Raw genomic sequence first — 21,514 nt, forward strand, 5'->3', positions numbered from 1 at the left:
TGCTAAAAACTATCTACTTTACAAAAATTCAAATATTTGGCGGATAGAAAAGCTCGGGTTGGAATCTCCAGTGGCTATTTTTTTTTGTGTTGATCTGCAGTTACAGATGAAGGAAACAGAGATGGTCGATAAGTGGAGAGTAACACCCTCTTAGATGAATTATTCATTTGAGTGTTTCTTTATGGTATATTATTATTAAATGCTGTTTTAAAAATTTGATGTTTCAAAATAATCTAATTTTCAACAATATTATTTTTTAAGTAAAGAAAAGAAATTCACAAAATTAGTGCTTCAAATATTATTACATGTTCAGGTTGTATTGTTCACCCATATAATATTATGGGGCAGTAAGATCACACAACACATCGTAAATTTTGCAATCCACATACGGTACGATGTTTGGGTCAACTTTGATAAAAATGCATATACCAAAATCTATTTATAAGTTATTTTGTACATTAAAAAATGAAATAGAAATTAAAATGAATATTCTCTAAGATAAGATGGCAGTCGGATAATCATATCATAATATCAAGAGAAGTCTTCAATTGCAATTTTGGACTTCGCCCTGCAATAAATGACTAAGCCTGTTTTTGAACATAAATTGTTAATAATTTTGTTAAAAGTGTTTCTATTAAATTCTTATCAGATTTGTCTCACTTGTGATTTTTATTATTAGTCACATGCTTTCATTTTTATGCCTAATATTCAAACCTCGTTGACTGAGAGTCTTCTACAACTTCTCAAGATTATATTGAGGTTTCAGAACGATAATTGTTTTATATTTTGTATTTTACATATGTATATATTTATACAATGATCCATACGCTTGTTTTATAAATTCAGAATTACAACAACATTTATAGCGCTGTTTTATATAAAGCATTTACACATTTTCGGGTAGCGTTTTCTATCAGAAAAGTTTTTTAAGGTCAATAAGAGTTTTTGATATTATAAATGAATTAAAACTTTTAATTAAAGCATTTTTATCATATTTCTATAAACCATGTCAAATTATAAAATGTAAAATTTTCAATACCTAAGTAAACTTGAAGTTGTAATACATATAACTGTTTATGGCATTAACCATAGTTCAATATGTATTATAATTTTTTGCTCATTAAAAAATATTATATACGATAATATTATTTGATTTAAAAGTGTGAAAGAAAGTCTACAGATTATGTTTTATATGAGACATGGTTAATGCGATTTTTAGATGCATTTATGCATCTATAAATCTGTGCTTGTACTAACAAATGTGCATATACACTATCACTCAAATTTATGGAAAATATGGACTGCATGTATCAATTCGTTAGCATTGTTCAAAGTTTGTCTATGTGTTTTCATGATTGCTACTTGCATTTGCAAAATTTTTGTAGAAATAGTTTCTACAGTGTGTGACAATTTTTTTTTGTTCAAATAATCCATAATAATAATTCCATAACTCTGTAAACTGCCAATACAATTCATTTAGAAGTATGTATTATCTTACCTTGCTCTAGAATAGAACTGAAGGGCTTGGCACGTCCACCATATTCACCACCTAGCAACACACTTGGCTTTTTAGGGTATCACAACATTTAAAATGTTGAGAGACAATACCTCAGAGAAAACATTGTGATTTTTGTTACAATGATGCTTTTTATATCCTGCGTAGTTTTAAATAAGTCTCATTTTACTTTTGTCATTTTGAATTATTTTATTTATTTAGAAACTACTTATATACACACACACATATATATATATATATATATATATATATATATATATATATATATATATATATATATATATATATATATATATATATATATATATATATATATATATATATATATGCCATCCCTCTTGCTTCTGTTCTTGCAAACAATCTTACTTTCCAAATTTTTTTAGAAACATAGAATTGGACCAGACGTTGGCAATATATTTGTGTATTTTTAACTATTGATTGTTCATCATATCTCTACTTTTCAATTATTGCCTACTTCCATGCGGCTCTTACAATATTGTTGAATAGTAATTACATTTAGGTTATTACATTCAGGTTAAAATGATCCCATATTGTTCTTAGACCATGTATTAATTGGGCTTGTGACAATAATCAGTTGATTTGATGATTTGTGTGAGAACAGAAACACGATTAGCATAATTACATAGTAATTTGTAAAATAAAAGGGCTTTCTATATTCCGAATTTGATTGGAATGCCATAGTGTTTTTGTAATGATATTTTTATTTCTGTATTAGTAAATAAGTATTTATTTTGCCATTTTTATTATGGTTGCGTTACACTTAAGAAACAAGTCGGAAAGAAGGCTACTTAAGGTCGTCTACTATAATACAGTAAATAATGAATAAAAATAAAATTTAAAACATTATTTTAGCAAATATTTATTATGTTTCATCATGTTTGTGCAGTGTCGTGTTTGTTTTAAACCCCTGTGATTTATGTTTACGTGATAAGAGTTGATGAGTTTTTTTTTTCATTCTTACAAATATTTTATATGTTAATATGCTCCTTTATTCAGTTTTGTCTGACACGGGTAGACTGCCATCTATCGGTGAAGTGTCCAAATACTTAAATAAAGAGACATAATTACCGAATCATTTGCATAAAGTGGTACAGTTAATAAAACAATTAGAATAAGTAAAGCAAGATGAACCACAAAAATATTTAAGAATCTCGAAAAAAAAAACACCAAGAAAAGTGAATATGTAGTTCAAAAGACGTTAGTAGTACAGTGGCAGAAAATACACTTTGACATAACAAGATGACAATAACACGCTTCAAATAAAGATGGAGTTTTGCACATTAACATATTAAAGTATTTGTTTCTTACTTTCACACGTGTGAATAATAAAGGTAAACATGTGTGAATGTTTCCTCCGAATAATTCCAATAAAATGCCATTCTGATGAAAGTGCAGGGTAGTATGTAACTATAATATAATTCTGTGGTAATTATACTACAATTTGTGATATTGATTTCAAATTTTAGTTCCGGTTATTGTGTTCACTTATTACTTAATTGGTTAGTACGATATGTCTAGTCAGTATAGCAATAATACTAACAGGCGCTATTGACACATACGTTCATAGCGTACATAATATTTTTTTTCAACATATCTGTGAAATTTTTAAACCAAAATACTGTTAAGTTTATTTTTCATTAAAATTTTTAGTAAACGTACAGTAGAGCTTTGAGTTAGGAACGCCGTGTGGCACAAACACTCAGTTTGCCAATACAATTTTGGGTTATGAATTGACATGAAATTCTATTTGGAATTTGAGGTATCTTTTCATTCAGAGTTTTGTTAAAAGCCCTTTGGTATATTGTAGCGTTATGTTTGTGGCTCAAGGCGTTTGTAACCCGAGATTTCTTTGTATGTAGTAAATGGCCATTTTCAAATATTTGGGATATGATAACCATTTTTTTTTCTGTAAATCTATATAACAGGCGCACATTATACAAACAATTACTTTTAATGTATTTATTTCAATTTTAAACCCAGTACATCTTTACCATTTTGGAACATTTTGAAGTTATTTTATATGGTGGTAACCAACTTATTTTTTAGTATTTATACTATAGCACATATTATTTTGTAAATACATTTTTTTTGTAATTATTGATCTCAGTCCATTTTAGATAAACGGATTAGGACAAGGACATTCAAGTAGACATAATATTAATTATAAAAAGATTAAAACATTATCATTTTTTTTCTAATGTAAAAATGATATTGTTATAATTTTAAAAATAATAATTTATTGTTAAAATAAGAAATGTAGGTATATCAAAGTTAGTTTCATATTCCAGTTTTCTAAATGAAGATGAGACTGGAAATATCAAATTTAATATGCTCAGTAAATATTTTTCCATTTTTTTATTATTTAATACTATACAGGTGTTACGAAAAATGTTCTCATAAATTTTGTTAAATATATCGATGGGTATTTTGATGAAGTACAAAAATAATGTTTTATCCGAAATCCGAATGGTATTTTTCTATTTAAAATATTTAATGGACACTGAGTGTCTTTGATATTCACATTGTAAATTGAATTTAATAGTTATCTGGTTTTTAAATAAATAAATTGTTTTCAGTACATTCTCAGCAATTTACCAATATTATTTTACAAGTCAGGAGTGTAGTCATAGCATAATATTAATATAATCCCATTAACTTATAAAAGTATTCAAATTTTATTAGGTGTCAAAAATATAGGTAAAATAACAATTCAAGGGCATCGCGCATTCAAATTATCCGTTATTTAATGGAGTGCCATTTAGGGTATTATTTGCGATAAAACTGATTAAATCTTTGCAACTATACAAGTCTGAAATATGTAACTAAATCATTATTTAAAGAAGGCGGTACATATTACTTTCATCAAAAGAACGATGGACATTGGTAATGTAAGCGCTGTTTATTATTTTTAAATACACAACATTATGAACAAATTTAATATAATATCAGCATGTATGCAATTATTTTTGTTGTAATACATTGCTGATTAAATATTATGAATACTGTAAAGAAGCAATATGTTTTGAATAAATAGATACACAAAAGACTTACCATAATATTTTATTTAGGTGCATTGTGCGCTTAATTTTCACAAAACAATGATCAATCTGTATTTATAAGAATAATTTAGTACTGTAATATTGGGGATTAATTTCTCGAGACCAATAAGAAATGTAAAGTGAAGTTTAATCTTATATATATATATATATATATAGTTAAAACTAAGTAATTTGTGTAGTTAAACTGTGTTGCTAGTTTAAAGCTTGCCAAAGCATTTTATATACCTACTGATTTTTCATGTCATGTTATAAATAAGATTTATTTTAAGTCACTTATGATCATATTAATAATAATTCTTAACTTTAAATATGTCATTTATTAAAAACGCTGTGTTGTTGGTTTAAATCACAGCTTTTTTGTCAATATAATAAAACAATTTAAACAAAATATTGTGTTTTCATTTATTTACAATATTATTCATTCAACTGTCAGTTTGGTAGACTCTTGATCCCAAAAGTGACACTGCAGCTCCAGTTCCTGCCAATTGCAGGGAAAATTCAATAAATATTTATTTTTAGTATTGTCAAAACAAATTTTTCAGTACAGGGGCTTTGATAAAATTAAATAACAACTAAGTGTATAGTTTTTTCCATTTTTATATTTCATTTGACTAGTGATTGGATTTCGTCGTTACCAACATCATCAGAGTGGGAGGTTAGATAAAATTATATGTTTTATACACAAAGCAGACTAAAAAAATCAATGTAGTCTACATTTTACCTGATGATGGAATGATTTTTCCGAAACCGGTAGTCCATGAAGTAGTGTTTTTAAAGTGGTATTTCACAAAGTAATTGATGAATGGTAAGGAGAGTGTTATTCAAAAGTAATTTTTTTAATCAATCTAAAATGTATTTTTTTTTATAAACCTAATTATTTTTTTCCGATTTTTTGAAGAAATAATTTGAATAATTGATGAGATATTAAGAAATAGAGCTGTATTCAGGTTTATGCAATAAGAGCCCGAAAGCCATCAAAGTCTGTTTGATATCTAAAAGCTTTTATGTAAGTTTAATCAAGTAAATGGATATCAAATTGAATGTCGCTGAAAATCATAAACCTTTCTTCTTATATAAGGGACTCTGTAATAATTGTTTTTTAAAAAGTCAGAGTGGGCTTTTATTATGAAGCAGTATCAAGTTTTATATAAATCTTTGAAAAACAAATAAAAATTCGAGACTTGTTTACGAAAAATTCAAATTAGAAGAGATATCTTACGTCGTATTATTTTATGCTCAAAAAATAAATTATTATTGAAGACAAAGCGGTTAAATCATGTTTAAAAGAGGATTTATTTAAACCTCTTGAAATATGGTTTTCTCAACAGATATTTTTAAGGTGTTAAATCCTTAAATTTGAGAAGAAAAATATTATTTATTTTATTTTCTTAAATTGTAACTAATGCGTTACATAATTTCAATAAATATTAATTTTTGATGAGGTGCTTTTGTTCAATAATTTGATAAAAATAGTAAATTCTGTTTTTAAGATGATTATATCCGAGCGCATGAATGTGAAGAAGTTCTTGGTTTTTGTCTTACACACTTCAGTGTTCCGAGGATTGTTTCGATGTAGGCGCAGTTTTATTTTGAAACCAACGTAAATCGTAGTTCGTATTACTCACTCGTTAAAGAATTACTAAACATTTAAAAGTTACATAAATTCTATTGTACTCCATTGTTTGTGTCGATTATCGTAAACGACGAGAAAATCAAGGATTCAGTAACAAAATAAAATATATTATATACATGTATATTTGTACGTAATCTATTATTGTGTCGATATAATGCAATTTAATCTAATGCGGTGCGGTGGTGTAATTCTTGGCCACCAAATTATATACATGATAGCAAGGTCATCGGTAACATTTTAAGTTTCTGAGGAAACTGGCTTATTGATGATTATTATTATTACACATTACAGAATAAATGTACATTGACGGGCTTATTGATGGGAAGCAATATCTTCCGACCAACTAAAAACCGACAGTTGATACTGGTCAAGGTTTGTATCTTTGACGTTGTTTGAAACTTAGTTGACAGATTTGCCTGTATATACGAAAAACGAAAAAAGAACATGTAATGTAATGAGTTTAAGTTTGAGTAATCAAATAAATACAATATTGCATTAATGTAACTATAAACCTAATTTCATACAGTTTGTCTTTGAGAGGTTTGATCTTTCCCTTTTCCCCTTTTCCTCTCTCCCGTCCCTCTTCTAGGTATTTTCACAAATTTACAAATGTGGAATTTTGTAACTAGAAAAGTACCTGCAAGTATTTATTCTCTGTAACTCGTTTATGTGAATGAAATTATTGATGTTAGTATTCTGTAAAGTTTAACGAAAAATAAACCACAAGATGAGGAAAAAAACGAAGTAAGATAGGTATAAGGTAACCGAGGAATATAGCTTGTTACTATTGTAACCTCATCCACAGTAGTCACAAAATAAGTAATTAAACAGTACCTAATCGTTGTTTGTTTAAAACTGTGACATACTTCACAGTACACTATAACTGGATTAAAGAAAATGTTCGTTGAAATCCTCGGCTTAGGGCCGGGAAGCCCTACTCAGCACGAAGTCTATATCAGCCAGCCGGTCCACTACTAGTGCGCTCCCCTTTCCATACATGCCCAGAGTGGTCGACTTAATTTAATAATATTATTTAATTCCCAGCGGAGGACACTGCGCGCCCGGAGTCAGTCGAACTGTGCGATACGCTTCGTAGGGAAATTGCCTTTGGTGGCGAGTGATTCCGGTCAGTTAGGCTACAGTTTACAGGCTACGGTTACAGTTTGGGCTGGTTCGTGCTTTGTGGTAGGCCGAGTGATGAGTGAAATGGCGACGCCGGAAATAGTGGTCCAAGATGAGGGTGACATGGTCCCGGATGATGCCGGAAAGGATCAGTCGCAGGGTGACACGCTGTCTGTTCCCGAAGAAGAAGAAAAACCGTAAGTTCCTTTGATTGTCCAAGTCCTAGACAGAAATCAAAGAATGATAGATTCTGTTTATTTCAGAGTATTTGGTATTATTTCTGCGTCTGGAAGACGATTAATCTCAAGCCTATGGGGCGAACTTATTTGAAAACATTTGTGATTTTGTGAAAAAATAAAATTCTTTTCAAATTTGAATAAAAGTTTTATCAGATGATCAGATGTGCGAATGAGTACTTTCCCAGAATAATAAAATAAAATTCTTGATTGTTTTTTGCCGATACTTTGTGGCATATTTAATATTTTTTTAAAAATAAAACTCCAACATAGTTTTTAACCATTTTTATTTTTGGTACTTTTTTCCAATCGGTTTCGACAAGCACCTTCATCTTTAGGGATGAAAAGTGAGAAATCGGTTAGTCGAAAAAAAGTACTAAATATAAAAGTGGTTAAAAACAAAGTTGAAGTTTCATTTTATAAAGTTAATAAAACCAGAGTTTAATTCGAATTACTAATTATTATACTGCTTTTTAAACAAGATTGACTCTTAGATATAATATTACCCATACTTATGAAACAAATGCATATAAAATAAAACCTACGGAGTGAATTTCTTCAATTGATTCGGCAGTCACTTTAATTCAAATTAAAATTAATAATGGAGTGAATTTCGTTGATTGTAGGAGTATGAAGGCATTCCTAGTAAAATTGAGTAATTACAATTTAATATTCATTCATTGAAAGGTAAAAAGGAATTATAATATATACATAAACTTCAATAACACATTTAGTACCCATCTTTCCAATAAATATTTTTGGTTTTCCATTCTTACCTTCCATTCGAATCCATGTAGTGCATAGGTTACCATATCGGGTTGTCGCGGTGCTAACTCGATTATTGATCATATGTCGGCATGGTAATCAGTCCTGAGTTCTAAATATGGATACAAAAGTATTGTAGATTATGTTTGATAGAATGCAGATGAAGTGCAGGAGGCTCTGGGTAAAGGATATTGCTGTTATATGGGGAAAAATTGAAAGAGAATAAGAGAAAAGCTGCAATGGCTAGGGGACACGGGGTTTCATACTCGTACTTGTACAAACTTGTATAAGTTAGAAGTGTTAAAACCGTTTTATACATATATTTAATGGACAATGAAATTTCGACTGTTCATTTATATCATATGCAAATACCATAAATACTCTTTTTTTAAATTTCAATAGTAAATTTTCTTTCCTTTCTTCTTATTTTATGGTTTTTCACACCTTCAAAACGTTACAGTCATGATCTCCGTACATCGTGTTTATAATGCATAGAAGTTTTTATAATGCAAATGTAAATAAATGCCAATGCAAATGTAAATAAATCGACGCAGATTGGGCCGAGTGAGGTATGAAAATAAATAAATAATATCATCGTTTTTCGGATAGAAGGCGATGTATTAAAATATATACGATTGATATTGGTCTGGGAATTGAAATGTAAAAATTATAAAAGAGTGTAGATTCATAGTTTATTGGGTTAATTTAACGTTATCAAAGTTATTTGATCAACATATTTCATTTTAGCCCAGCGCCAGCGGTATTTAATGAACACAGTGCACTACTAAAGTCGATATCCTGGTACTAGTAGGTAATTACAATAATGTTGCACTTACTGGAAATGGTGTCACCTTCTCAGTCACTAAGTTCAGTTATTAAGTTCTATTCCTCTTTCCACTTCCATTTTACATTGTGTCTTATCATTAGCGAGGCTCACTTCAACGCGCTAATTAATTTATAAATCCATTAGCATTCTTTTCGTAGCGAGGAGGAAATTAAAGATGGATAATGTAACATGAAAATCTCATTTAGATTTAAATGTATTTTAAGGTCCTAGTCTACCAAAAGTAGGTCGATAAAATAAGACAAAATTATCCCGGAGTACACAGCGTGTTGTGTTTATTCTGTTTCATTATAATTTATTTATTCGAAATCCTTTCACAAAATGAACCAAAGAGACTGTATCTGTATAATACCTTTTTGTTAAAATTATGACGAAAATTGTGAGATAATATTTTTTTATTATTTTTGAACAAAGAAGGCTGTATATATTGTCTTTAATATGTTATTATAATAATTGAGTAGGTTTTTGTATCAGTTTGTGAATAAAAAGGATCTTTGTTTACTTACTCGTATATTCGATGATTAAAGTGATAAAGCTAAGCAATCGAAAATCAGGGTTTAAAACAATCATTACTGGAAAACCGCCGCCTTACGAGAAGTTTTTTTGTAATGAAAGTTTTTGATTTATTTTTTAATGTAGTTTTTGGCTAGCTTGTCTTGATAAAACTCAATGTCATGAAGAAGGGGTGTTTAGCATAAAATTATTAAGTCGCTCAAATAAAATTTACTAAGCTTAGAGCGGGCGCATAAAAAAGTAAATTTTTTATGATGATTACCTTCAACGTGGAGAGGCACATTAAGGTGTAGGAGATATGTGATTATTATGGTAAAATAAATGCCGATGCTTTAGTTAACAAACATAGTTTTTCAGGAGATTAATTTATAAGTTTGATAAGATAACGATAAAACAACGTATAGTTAGCTTGATTACTCTCCCGTCAAAGACATTGCCTATCTCAATAAAATAAAAAATATTCGAAAATTTTTATTCCGTAAAAAAAATTCTAAAATCTAAAAAAAAAACTGCACTGTTTATTTAATCTTTGAAAAAATCATTGTTTAGTATATGCTGTTAAGTAATCTAAATGCATACATATAATACATATGTGTACATGTTTTTATATTCCCGGCGACAAATTACTGTTTTCTCATTTACATAAGTTAGATAGATTTGGGTTAATCATGCTCTTTCATTTTCTGAGAAAGTTAAACAATTAAGTAAATTTACGGTCCCTGGATACAGGTATAAATATATTGAAAGAAAATTCTTTGTGTAGAAATTTCGTTAAATGTTTTCCAACTCCTCTGACGCATGATATTTTAATTTGTTTAATTAGCGAACTTTAACTTCATTCATTTATCGAAAAGAGCAAGAGAGCAAAGTCTTTATTTTTACTAATGGTTTCCTGTATCCACTTTTCAGATATTCCTAAGGAGAAAATTTAAAGGAGAAAAGTAATTTGTAGTATTATTTTTAGGCAATTATTCTCTTTTTCAAACAATATAAGTTACTCGCATCATTTGGTTTGTTTTGATTCTTTGTACCTTTTTCATAATATTCATCTCAGATTAAAAATAGTAAAGAGAGGAATAGCGTTTAAATTATGATATTTATTTATCGTTGTACCCTGTTAAGAAATGTTTGTAGATCTAATTAAAATGACTTAAAGAACAATGCTGTTAAAACATGCTCAAAGATGATTGATTATGAATTAAAATAGCAAACCAACTCCAAGCGACATTTTGGTACAAAATATGTGTATATTTACTAGTTGATGGGAGCAAAGACATTTTCATCTTTAGATTTACAATAAATGTAGTAATAATTTGTACTGAAATATATATTTTTCATTTATTATAGATTGGACATAGATACGAGATTCGGATATCACGTACAATTTGCTGGAATAGAAGAGTGAGTGAAGAGTGCAGTTTTGATTTTATTAATAGTCAGTAAAAATAGGTTGATAATACTTTGTAGCTTATCGTAGGAGTGAAAATTTAGAAAACATCAAGTAGCAAATTATTGATTAATATTTTAATACTTTCTTTTAAAAAAACGCACGTAATCGTTATTATGTAAATAATAATAAAGAAGTATAGTTAATTGCAATATTTTATTTAAATTGGTTTCTAAAATAATGTGAATACTTGAGTATTTATGGATGCATGTATTTTTCCAATGTTTTATAAAAAAAGGATTATCAAAATATTATCCACGGCCTTCACCTACACATGTTGACTCAAATATTCAATGTACCTCATATCGATGAGCGAAGACTAAAAGGTCGTCAATTTCAAAAACGATGTTAACAAAAAAATATCTTCGTTGGGGTACGACATTCAACGTTAACTTGTTTAATTTTGGTTCGAGGATTCCTAAATCATTGAATAATTCATTATGGAATATAAAGGCAAAATGTTGTTTATATACATATATATACATATATACATATATATATATATATATATATATATATATATATATATATATATATATATATATATATATATATATATATATATATATATATATATATATATATATATATATATATATATATATATATATATATATATATATATATATATATATATATATATATATATTATATATATATATATATATACATATATATATATATATATACATATAAATATATATATATACATATATATATATATATATATATATATATATATATATATATATATATATATATATATATATATATATATATATATATATATATATATATATATATATATATATATATATATATATATATATATATATATATATATATATATATATATATATACATATATATATATATATATATATACATATATATATATATATATATATATATATATATATATATATATATATATATATATATACACATATATACATATATATATATATATATATATATATATATATATATATATATATATATATATATATATATATATATATATATATATATATATATATAATATTATATAGCATTTTCTAGAACATGACTCTGTTCTATAGTATTTTTATAAAAACTCCTTTCATCATCGTAGAAGGGTAGGAAATTTAAATATTAAAAGTCGGGAATAAGCGAAGAAATGGTTTAATAACGTATTTTACTCATTAGTTTCTTTCATAAAATAACGCAGGATTTCCCTTTCCTTTCGCCTTTCATTAATAACCCAAATGGAAATTTCAGGTTTCCGTCTTTTCACAGTTGACGATTGAAGGATGAAGAATTATAAATGTGTTTGATTTAACAATTTCATTTATGTGATAAAACTACCGGCATCGTCAGGAAAATGTATTGACGTAACCGTCAAAAAACAATTTGAAGATTTTGACGGAGATTTCTGGTAGAGTAGAATTCTTATGAGGCGGTTGATATGTATGGTGGACGTGGTATACTGCTAAATTGAAATGGAATATAATGGGGTTCTCGCAACTTTTTCAATCGACAGATATTTCGTGTGCAATTAGGTCTAAGCAGACAAGCTGACAATTTCGACTTCAGAAATATGAATTCAACCATTCAACTTTTACCGTCAACCTCCCCTTATGCCAGTATACTGTCGGGTTTTATTTTACGACATTGTAAACTAGTCAAAGTCTGCTTTTTATCTATTAGAGGTTAAAGACACAGTCAACTATAAGGCCAGCATGGTTTTGGTTACGCAAATTTATCAAATGTTTACAGTGATCTGATTTTGAAAAATGCGTACTTAGTGGATTTCTTCCGAACTTGCCTACAAAACCTCCTATAATATTTATCTTATATCCGTAAGCCGCACACGTCAGCAGATTCATAGGAATTCCTCTCTTACTCATTAGTTTGGGCATTGAAGCTTACTGAGTTATATGCTTTTATAATCAAAAAGTCATGTTTCTGAAAATAAGTATTATGGGTACGACTTATTTAAAGCTCGATTGACTTTATTTCTCCATCTAGGCTCATCAAATAATTATCGATCGGTTAAATAGGTACTCCACACATGTAGTATCAATATGAATGTTTAAAAATTTTCAACATTTTGAGTGTGTCCAAATACTTGTTTACAAAATCTGGATTATCTCCAATTACAGGAGTTATTTTCATATTATTTTTTGACATCTCATCAAAGATGAAAAAGAATATGGAAGTCTGGGCATTTACGGGGCTGACGACCGTCATCGGCTGGTTTAAGTGATCACTTAAACGCGAAAAGATGAGATCTTCATCTTTGATGAGATGTCAAAAAATTAGTTTAAAAATTGATGGGTTGTGTAATAACTCTTGCCTGGGTGTCCAAAAAACCTTGGCGTTGTGTTTTATCCATCAAATTAGTATTAAATTTTCGCTCTCTCTTTTTTGAAGTATTATACTAATAGCTTTTTGCTTTTATAATCAAATTGTAAAGTTTATGTCAATTTGTCTTTCTTCCGAAGAAATAATTTACTTTTTTGTCGTTGTTTGGATTCTGGTATTTGTTATAGGTTATTTCTTGGTTGTTTTATTTTTTATTGCGAAAAAGTGAGTCTCTTATTTTTGGTTGCAGAATGAAACATATACCAACTATTTTTTAAAAATAAGTTTACATTTTTACTTCGCCTTCGTTCCCATGGAAGTTAAATTAGTTCAAGAATAGTGTATTTAGATGTTTGCAGTTTGTAAAACATGTATTTACCAACCTAACATGAGATCATTCTATGTTTGAGTAAAGCTGTATACGTGTACTCTCCTAGGATCCCATTTTCGACATGAATGAGAATGTGGACTCCTTTCAATTGAAAAAGCTCCAGCTCAGGGAAAAAGAGAGAGAGAGAATATCAACACGCGACTGAGAGAGAAAAATATCTACTTAAATACATGCATCTTATTTATTCTACGGATTCATCTCCGAATCCTCCATTTTTGTACATTTGTTTATCTACATTTATATATTTTTTTACAAATTTGTTATTTTAGTAACGAAAAATTCTGCTGTACATAAGTATAAATCAAAGCAGTTCAATTTTATTTTATGTAAAAGTAAATAAAAAAGTTGATACCTTTTTAGGTTAACGATTAGAAAACATTGATTTATTTCACCTATTACCCCAAATATAACACAACATAATGTTGCTTACTTTACTAAGATTTTCTTGTTATACTCTTTAAAATACAGATTTCTATATAAAAATTGTATGTTTGGTTTTATATATATATATATATATATATATATATATATATATATATATATATATATATATATATATATATATATATATTATATATAAATATATATATATATATATATATATATATATATATATATATATATATATATATATATATATATATATATATAATATGTATATATTTGGGGTAACTTATAAAAAGGTATTAGTGATATTATAATATCAAAAAGTAATAATTTTAAAAAAATGTACTGGATATACCTACATATCTTCTTATAAACAACGTTATACTAATAAAGTTGTGCCTCTCCGAAAAACAGCAACTTTTAAAAATATTTTCAATTTAACAAAATTTACAATTCAACATATAACTATGTAGAAGAGAAATTTAATATGTTTGTCCAAAAACATATACATTTATAATATTAATAATAATAAAATAATAATAATAAAAATTAAAATGAGTATGACAAATTGAATAAACGTATATGCACATTTACATCTACACAATCAAGGAGGGTGATGGGTATCTACGTCTGATGAAAGCTCTCTAAAAATCGGAGTTTTCTTTATGAAAGCACCCAAAATTTTGCTGGGATTTAATTTCAGTCTTACTTCCCTTAAGTAGGAAACCGTTTACAACGAAAAAACTTGATGATAAAAATAAATTAAATTCCCCCCCGAATAAGATGGAAAAATACGAACTGCTGATATTTTTATCATATGATAAAATCAGTTCTCTTTTAACAATGCGTTAACTTGAAATCCTGGAGGATACATGTATCAAAAATTGTATTTTTTTAGATTGTCATAATTCTACTCACGATAAAATAAATACAATTAACTTTTAATATTCTTTTGTACATCGAATATCTTTCCATTTTTTTACAACTAATATATATTCAATACGTTGATAATTTTTATTTTTATTAAATTAAAAATAAAATAATGATTTCCTTGGTAGGAGGTCATTACTTAATGAGGATAGAAAACAGAGTGTCTTAATTTTTTTTTAAAGGAAAAGAAACCAACTTAATTGAGTATTAAAATTGTATTTTTTTTTACTGATTTCACCTCTTTTTTTATAAATGAACATTAGTTTATAAATGAACATTTATTTAATTCGTTATGATGTTTAATCAATCAATAAAGACAAAACAATCATCAACGGAAAAACGCATGAAACACTCCTGTTAATTTACTTAAACGTAGATACGATAGTCGCTTAGAAAGTTGACGATATGTGCATGCATGTATGGGTCTTCGTTTCTCATTTCGCTGAAACTTCAAATTAACCCAATATGGAAAAATCGCTAAATGTGCAAAACACTTTAAATTTATTGGTGAATAAATTCACTTTCATGTAAGATTTATAGTTTAAACTTATACGTGCAATTTTGAATTTTCATTAGTTACCCAAAATATTTCCGAAATGAAATTATATTTAAGTAATTTCTAAGGGTTAAGTACAGTGAGCAGTTGTTTGCCTTCCAGCAAATTAGCATCATACTCGTGATTTTACATAGGTTGTATGATATTATATATGCGTCGTAAATGATATATTATTCACTTATACAATCAATATTACATCAGTACTCATTATTGATTATGTAACATGTTTTAACATGTTAAATTCCCATTTCATATCAAGATATGAAATGGGATTCCAAGGAACATAATTAGTTTAAAATCATTATCATTTAATATGTTGGTTTTTGAACGAAAAATATTATACTTTATTTTACTGCATTTGGAGATTCCGCTAGACAAAAATCATTCAGTATTTAGAGACACAACAGCAATGAAATATATTAAGACTTGACTTTTATATATGCCTTTCTTGTATTTAATCGTCACGTTAGAGTGATTATTAATTATGAATTATTGATTATTTTTTAACTAACTTAACATGACTCTTTTTAGTTAGTTCGAGTGATAATAAAAATTAAAAATAAACTAATATTTTGATATCTACCATGATATTTTATAACATGTCTCTGAAATATATTGCATTCTGAATTATTGTGAGGTTTGTGGGCAAATATATATATGTATCACAGTTTATTTATTATGAATATCTGAGTTGGATACAAAATAACGTTAATTCGAAAAAAAATCCGTACATTATAAAGTCGGTAAATACTAACATAATACGTTATCTATTACATATAACATGTATTTTAATAAATACATTAAATGTGATAAAAAATCCGCAATCTCGTTATAACTAATCTAAAACAAGATTATTATCTATTCATGTACTTGTTAGCGGACTGATATCTGTAATACAGCACATATTTTGATTTCATTTACTTCTGAATCGTGTGGATACGAGATACGTGCACTTGAAATACGAATAAGTGCATATGTATGTATATTTACACACACATATACGTAGAGTGAGTTTGGGGAAGTACTGGAACGGTAGACCCATATATCGACAAAGCTACGAAATAATTGAATTCCTATTGACTATCGGCTATCACTCATACAGTCGTTCAGTTTGTCATGTACCTACTGCATTTGCTTGAATTTCATAGAGCTCATATTATCAGAAATTTTGTTTAATCGCATATGAAATAATAGTAATTTTTAAAACTAAAGTATTGGTCATATATTATATCAAGTAATTTTAATTTACCCAATAAAAATATTTTTAAGAAAATACCGTAATCACTATGTATTCTCACGGGTTTTAATCAATGCTCGCTATGTTTTTATTTATTTTTAGCAAGGATTTTAACATTGATGTTCTTTTCCTAAAATCTCTATATATACCATATAAATATACAAATATGAATAAATTTAATATCAGGATTGAAAATGTTATTTGGAAAAGTATTTTTTGTTTAATATATATAATATAAGATTTGTTAAAAAATGTCTAACATAACGGTTGTCAAGATTTTGACATTTAAATTTTTCTGAAAAGTTTGTTTTGAAAAAGTCTAATATGTAGTTATAAAAAGTTAAATATGAGTAAATCAGTAAAAAATAGTGTTTGAAAATGAATATGGGTTTTTGGGTTATTTCGACTTGTATTGTGAGCACTACAGCGTCTATTAGTTATGAACTTCAGATTTCAGCATGAAAGGCTAACTTATACAGCATATTAACCCAGATAAATTCTATCAGTATCTGAACGGCAGTGAAAATCTTTGAAAATTTTTTTTTTGAAGATATTGGTAAATATGTTTCCGTATGTCCCCTTTAAAATATTGTCACTGCTTAGATATCGTTACATAGACAAATTATATCATGGTATAATTTTTATTATGTTGCATGATTTTGTAATATTTATCAAAAGATGCAAGAAGTAATCGAACAGAGTAATGAACGGGTTTTGTGTGATGAATATTTATGTTTGTGCGTATTTGTTTTATTGTTTTTGTTCAAAATGAAAACAAAATTCAGTTTGTACAAGTTCTTTTTTCATTGCAATTATGAAGGAGATACTTTGGATAGAACCAGAAGAAGGTACGTCACAATTTGGAATGTTTATTTTGATATATTTCGATCAAACTGTACTCGACAATTGACTTGTGTTAAAATTTAGAGAATATTTTTTTTATTAGTAAACGAAATGCAAGCGTAAACATTTTTATGTGTGAATATAAACGAAATTGAATTGGAAAAATTATTCCAAAATTAAGAATTTTATTGAAATGCATTATACACTTGCAGAAATTTAATAATGCATACATGTTATAAGTTTTTGTGTCATTTACAGGTTTAAAAATATATTGATAGCTTTTTAGTGATTCTTTACTATCGGAATGACTTTTGATGTTTTCTATCTATGAATTTGAAATAATAAAAAAAAATCACTTAAATGAGCACACTTACACACACATACACACGCACACACACAAATGTATATAATTATATTAGTATATAAATATAGCACCATTTCAAGAATAACAAGAAGTAGTTTATTTTAACGAACTACGTATATATATACTGACATATACATATATAGCACGGAGTGATTTTTTTCCTAAAATCTCAAATGTGCCAATGTGTTTGTAATTTATGTCCAGTTGGACGCAAGCAATAAATTTTAAAATTTCACTGATTAGGGAAAGCCTCGGTATATAATAATAAATATGTAGGCGGTCTTTTTGCAGACGTCATAACGCTGCGTGAGTCTCTCGTGGGACGTGTTTCGTTAACAACATGAAAGTTTGTTACTTTCGGGAATTCTCGTACCATTCCGCTCATTAAAATAGTGTACCCACATTCAAGAGACATTCCCGAAACAATTTTATGTTGGTATTAATCTAAAAATGATTTTTATTTATACAATATTTTTATTTATCAACACAATATTTTCGTTATAACAGGAATACGATTTCACGATAAGCTTTGTCGCTTTCTACGTATGAACCGTAAGTCTTTAAAACCTCAGTTTAAACAGGCATAACATTCAAGCGGTATTGTTAAAATATGAATATACTTCTATAACGGTTTTCAAGAAGACTTTATACTCCTATCCGCATTTGATGGTAACTAAAGCATCGCGATTTACCTTAATCATTAATTATGTGAAGACAAGATGATAAATCCTATGATCCAGATTCTTAGATATATTTATATTATTTAATGAGAAAAATATTATGTAAGTGTAGGAGTGCATAATGAATAACATGACCGGTAAATGGGAAATAAATAAAGGAGGAATTGTTGGTACTATGACAACTTATATGTAAAAAGAGGATATTATCACTAGCTACGATACACGGGGCTTCTTTAAACATGTCTTGTGTGTGTGAGTTCCTTGCCCTTTATTGATTTAGAATCGTAAAGGAATACACAAAATAAAATAAAATAAAATAATATATGAGAATTATATCATAACTGATCAGTTACGACTGATTAATCACTAGTCGTTTAGTAAACCCATAAGCGATATTTAATTCTAAATGAAACGCTGCAGAATCCTTTTATGAAGCCATTATTTTAAATTAAAAATAATGAAGAGTCTGATACAAAACATAATCTCGTTATTATGCTAATATATTGGTTCCCGAAATAGCAAGCCAATTCGCTAATGTAAAAAGTGATGTCTATTTTTTGGAGCTTTCAGTGCTGAAAAATGGAAACAACATACTTTATAAGCACACGTGATAATATTACAGACGACAAAGGAACAATCGCCTTAATTATGTAAATAGGTTTCATAGAAGATAATAATGATATTTCAAATGATTATATAATGATTTTCTTGATGAAACATCCATTTTAATGTTTGTTTGAACATTTTTTTGTTAAATTTGAAGGTTCACAAAAAAGTTTTAGAAAATTATATTTATAGTGTCTTGTAAATTTTATATTAGCAGATAATTTCGGAAATGTTCTTTTCATTTTTCCGACATTATTTAATAGTATTTACGATATGGTATAAAAATATTGACAAACTTTATAATTCCTATATTGAAAATTGTGTTCCTTTTTGTTATTTTTTTTCATTATTCATGTTGAATGATTTTTATATTGAAAATTTAGTGTTAAAAACATAAGTTTTTAGTATAATTTGATAGATTATAAAAATAAATGTATTTTGCAGATACCATCACCATTACTAGCGGTAAAAATTGCGGCATAGATCATCAAATCTCTCAAATTGAATATCCAAATATACTTTACTTTAGGTTTCTGAAGTATTTTCTGCAAATGATACAGAAACTTTCCTAAATTTAGTATCTACCTATACACGGAAAACAAATTTGTCATTTTGTTTGTGTTTCTTTCTGGCAAATCAAAAGTTTTTAGTCAAGAATAAAGTTTGTTATAGTTGGGAAGTTATTAGAAAAGTTTTGAATGATTTTCAAAGATGAGGTTTGTTTATTATACACAACCTTTACGTTCAAACGTATATTTGTAATATTCAATTGGAATATACACACATATAATATGTAGCTACGATTAATTTAATATCGAATGTGAATATGTAAAATGTAATTTCACAGATATTTTATTTAAAAATATAAATACACAATCATCAAATGCAGTAAAGATTAACTAAACATCATTTCCTTTCAAAGTTTACATATTTGAAACTTAGTTTCATGTATTATTATTGCTTAAAGGATTAGATAGATTGATTGTACATAATCCTAAAAACTATGCACACACAAATACATTAAAACACGGGTGTACCCGAACAAAAACTGCGGTATAATTATAAAATTAATATTTAAATGAGTTAACCACAAAAGTTAAATATTTTATTTGAATTTTCATAAATTTTAAAGCAGTAGTACTCAATACTGTAATGCTATATTATAAACTAATATGTTTAAAAAATCCATAACTCTACAGATCTCACAAGTTTGTCCGTTAATATTTTTATTTGAATAATTGATTTGAAAGAATAATGGACAGTTAAAAAATGCGGACGAGACATACTCTGCGGGCAATTGGATTGAAAATTATAATTTCAGTTTAATATAAATTATCACGTAAGTTGAGGAAAATCTTACATATAAAAAAATGTTGTTAAAGAAATTATGAAAATTCTTTTTCGATTGAAATTATGTTAATAATTCCTTTGTTATTATTAGTTTAAGCAAGTTATTTTATAATTTTCATCATCACATTATACTGCGATGAATTGGCGGCACAAATTTAATTAATTCTCAAAATTTATTACGCCTTATCCAAAAAAACTTTTCCTTCACAAAGCATATTTTCCTTTGACGAATCTTGATTGAAGGAAATTTTATAGCGTATTGTTTAGTTTTTAGGTGCAAAGTGTAAGATTTTAATTTTTTTACTCATATCCGCACTCGATAGTGCATAGGGTGCTCTGGAAGTGACAAATTTATAAAGGCAATCTTGCTTTCCCGATTTAAGTATATTAGAGTAGAATATGTTTGACATATCAATAATACAGATAACGTGAGTGAAGAATTTGAAGGTGTTTGATATTTCTGTTTTGTAAAAAAATATGCTGGAGGACTAGTAGAAAAGAAAAGAAGAATATCATCAATGACTATTAAACTCGGGTTTGCATACTATTAAGTACAATAATCCCAGTAATATAAACGAGTCCCTGTGTGAATATAAAATATCGTTGAAAAAATATCTTTAATTAATGATATTAATTTCCGAAATCGAATGCCTACTTTAAAGTAAAAC

Source organism: Brachycentrus maculatus, unplaced genomic scaffold, assembly GCF_059751285.1.
Source record: "Brachycentrus maculatus isolate JH-2025_06_01 unplaced genomic scaffold, ASM5975128v1 h1tg000370l, whole genome shotgun sequence".
NCBI lineage: Eukaryota > Metazoa > Arthropoda > Insecta > Trichoptera > Brachycentridae > Brachycentrus > Brachycentrus maculatus.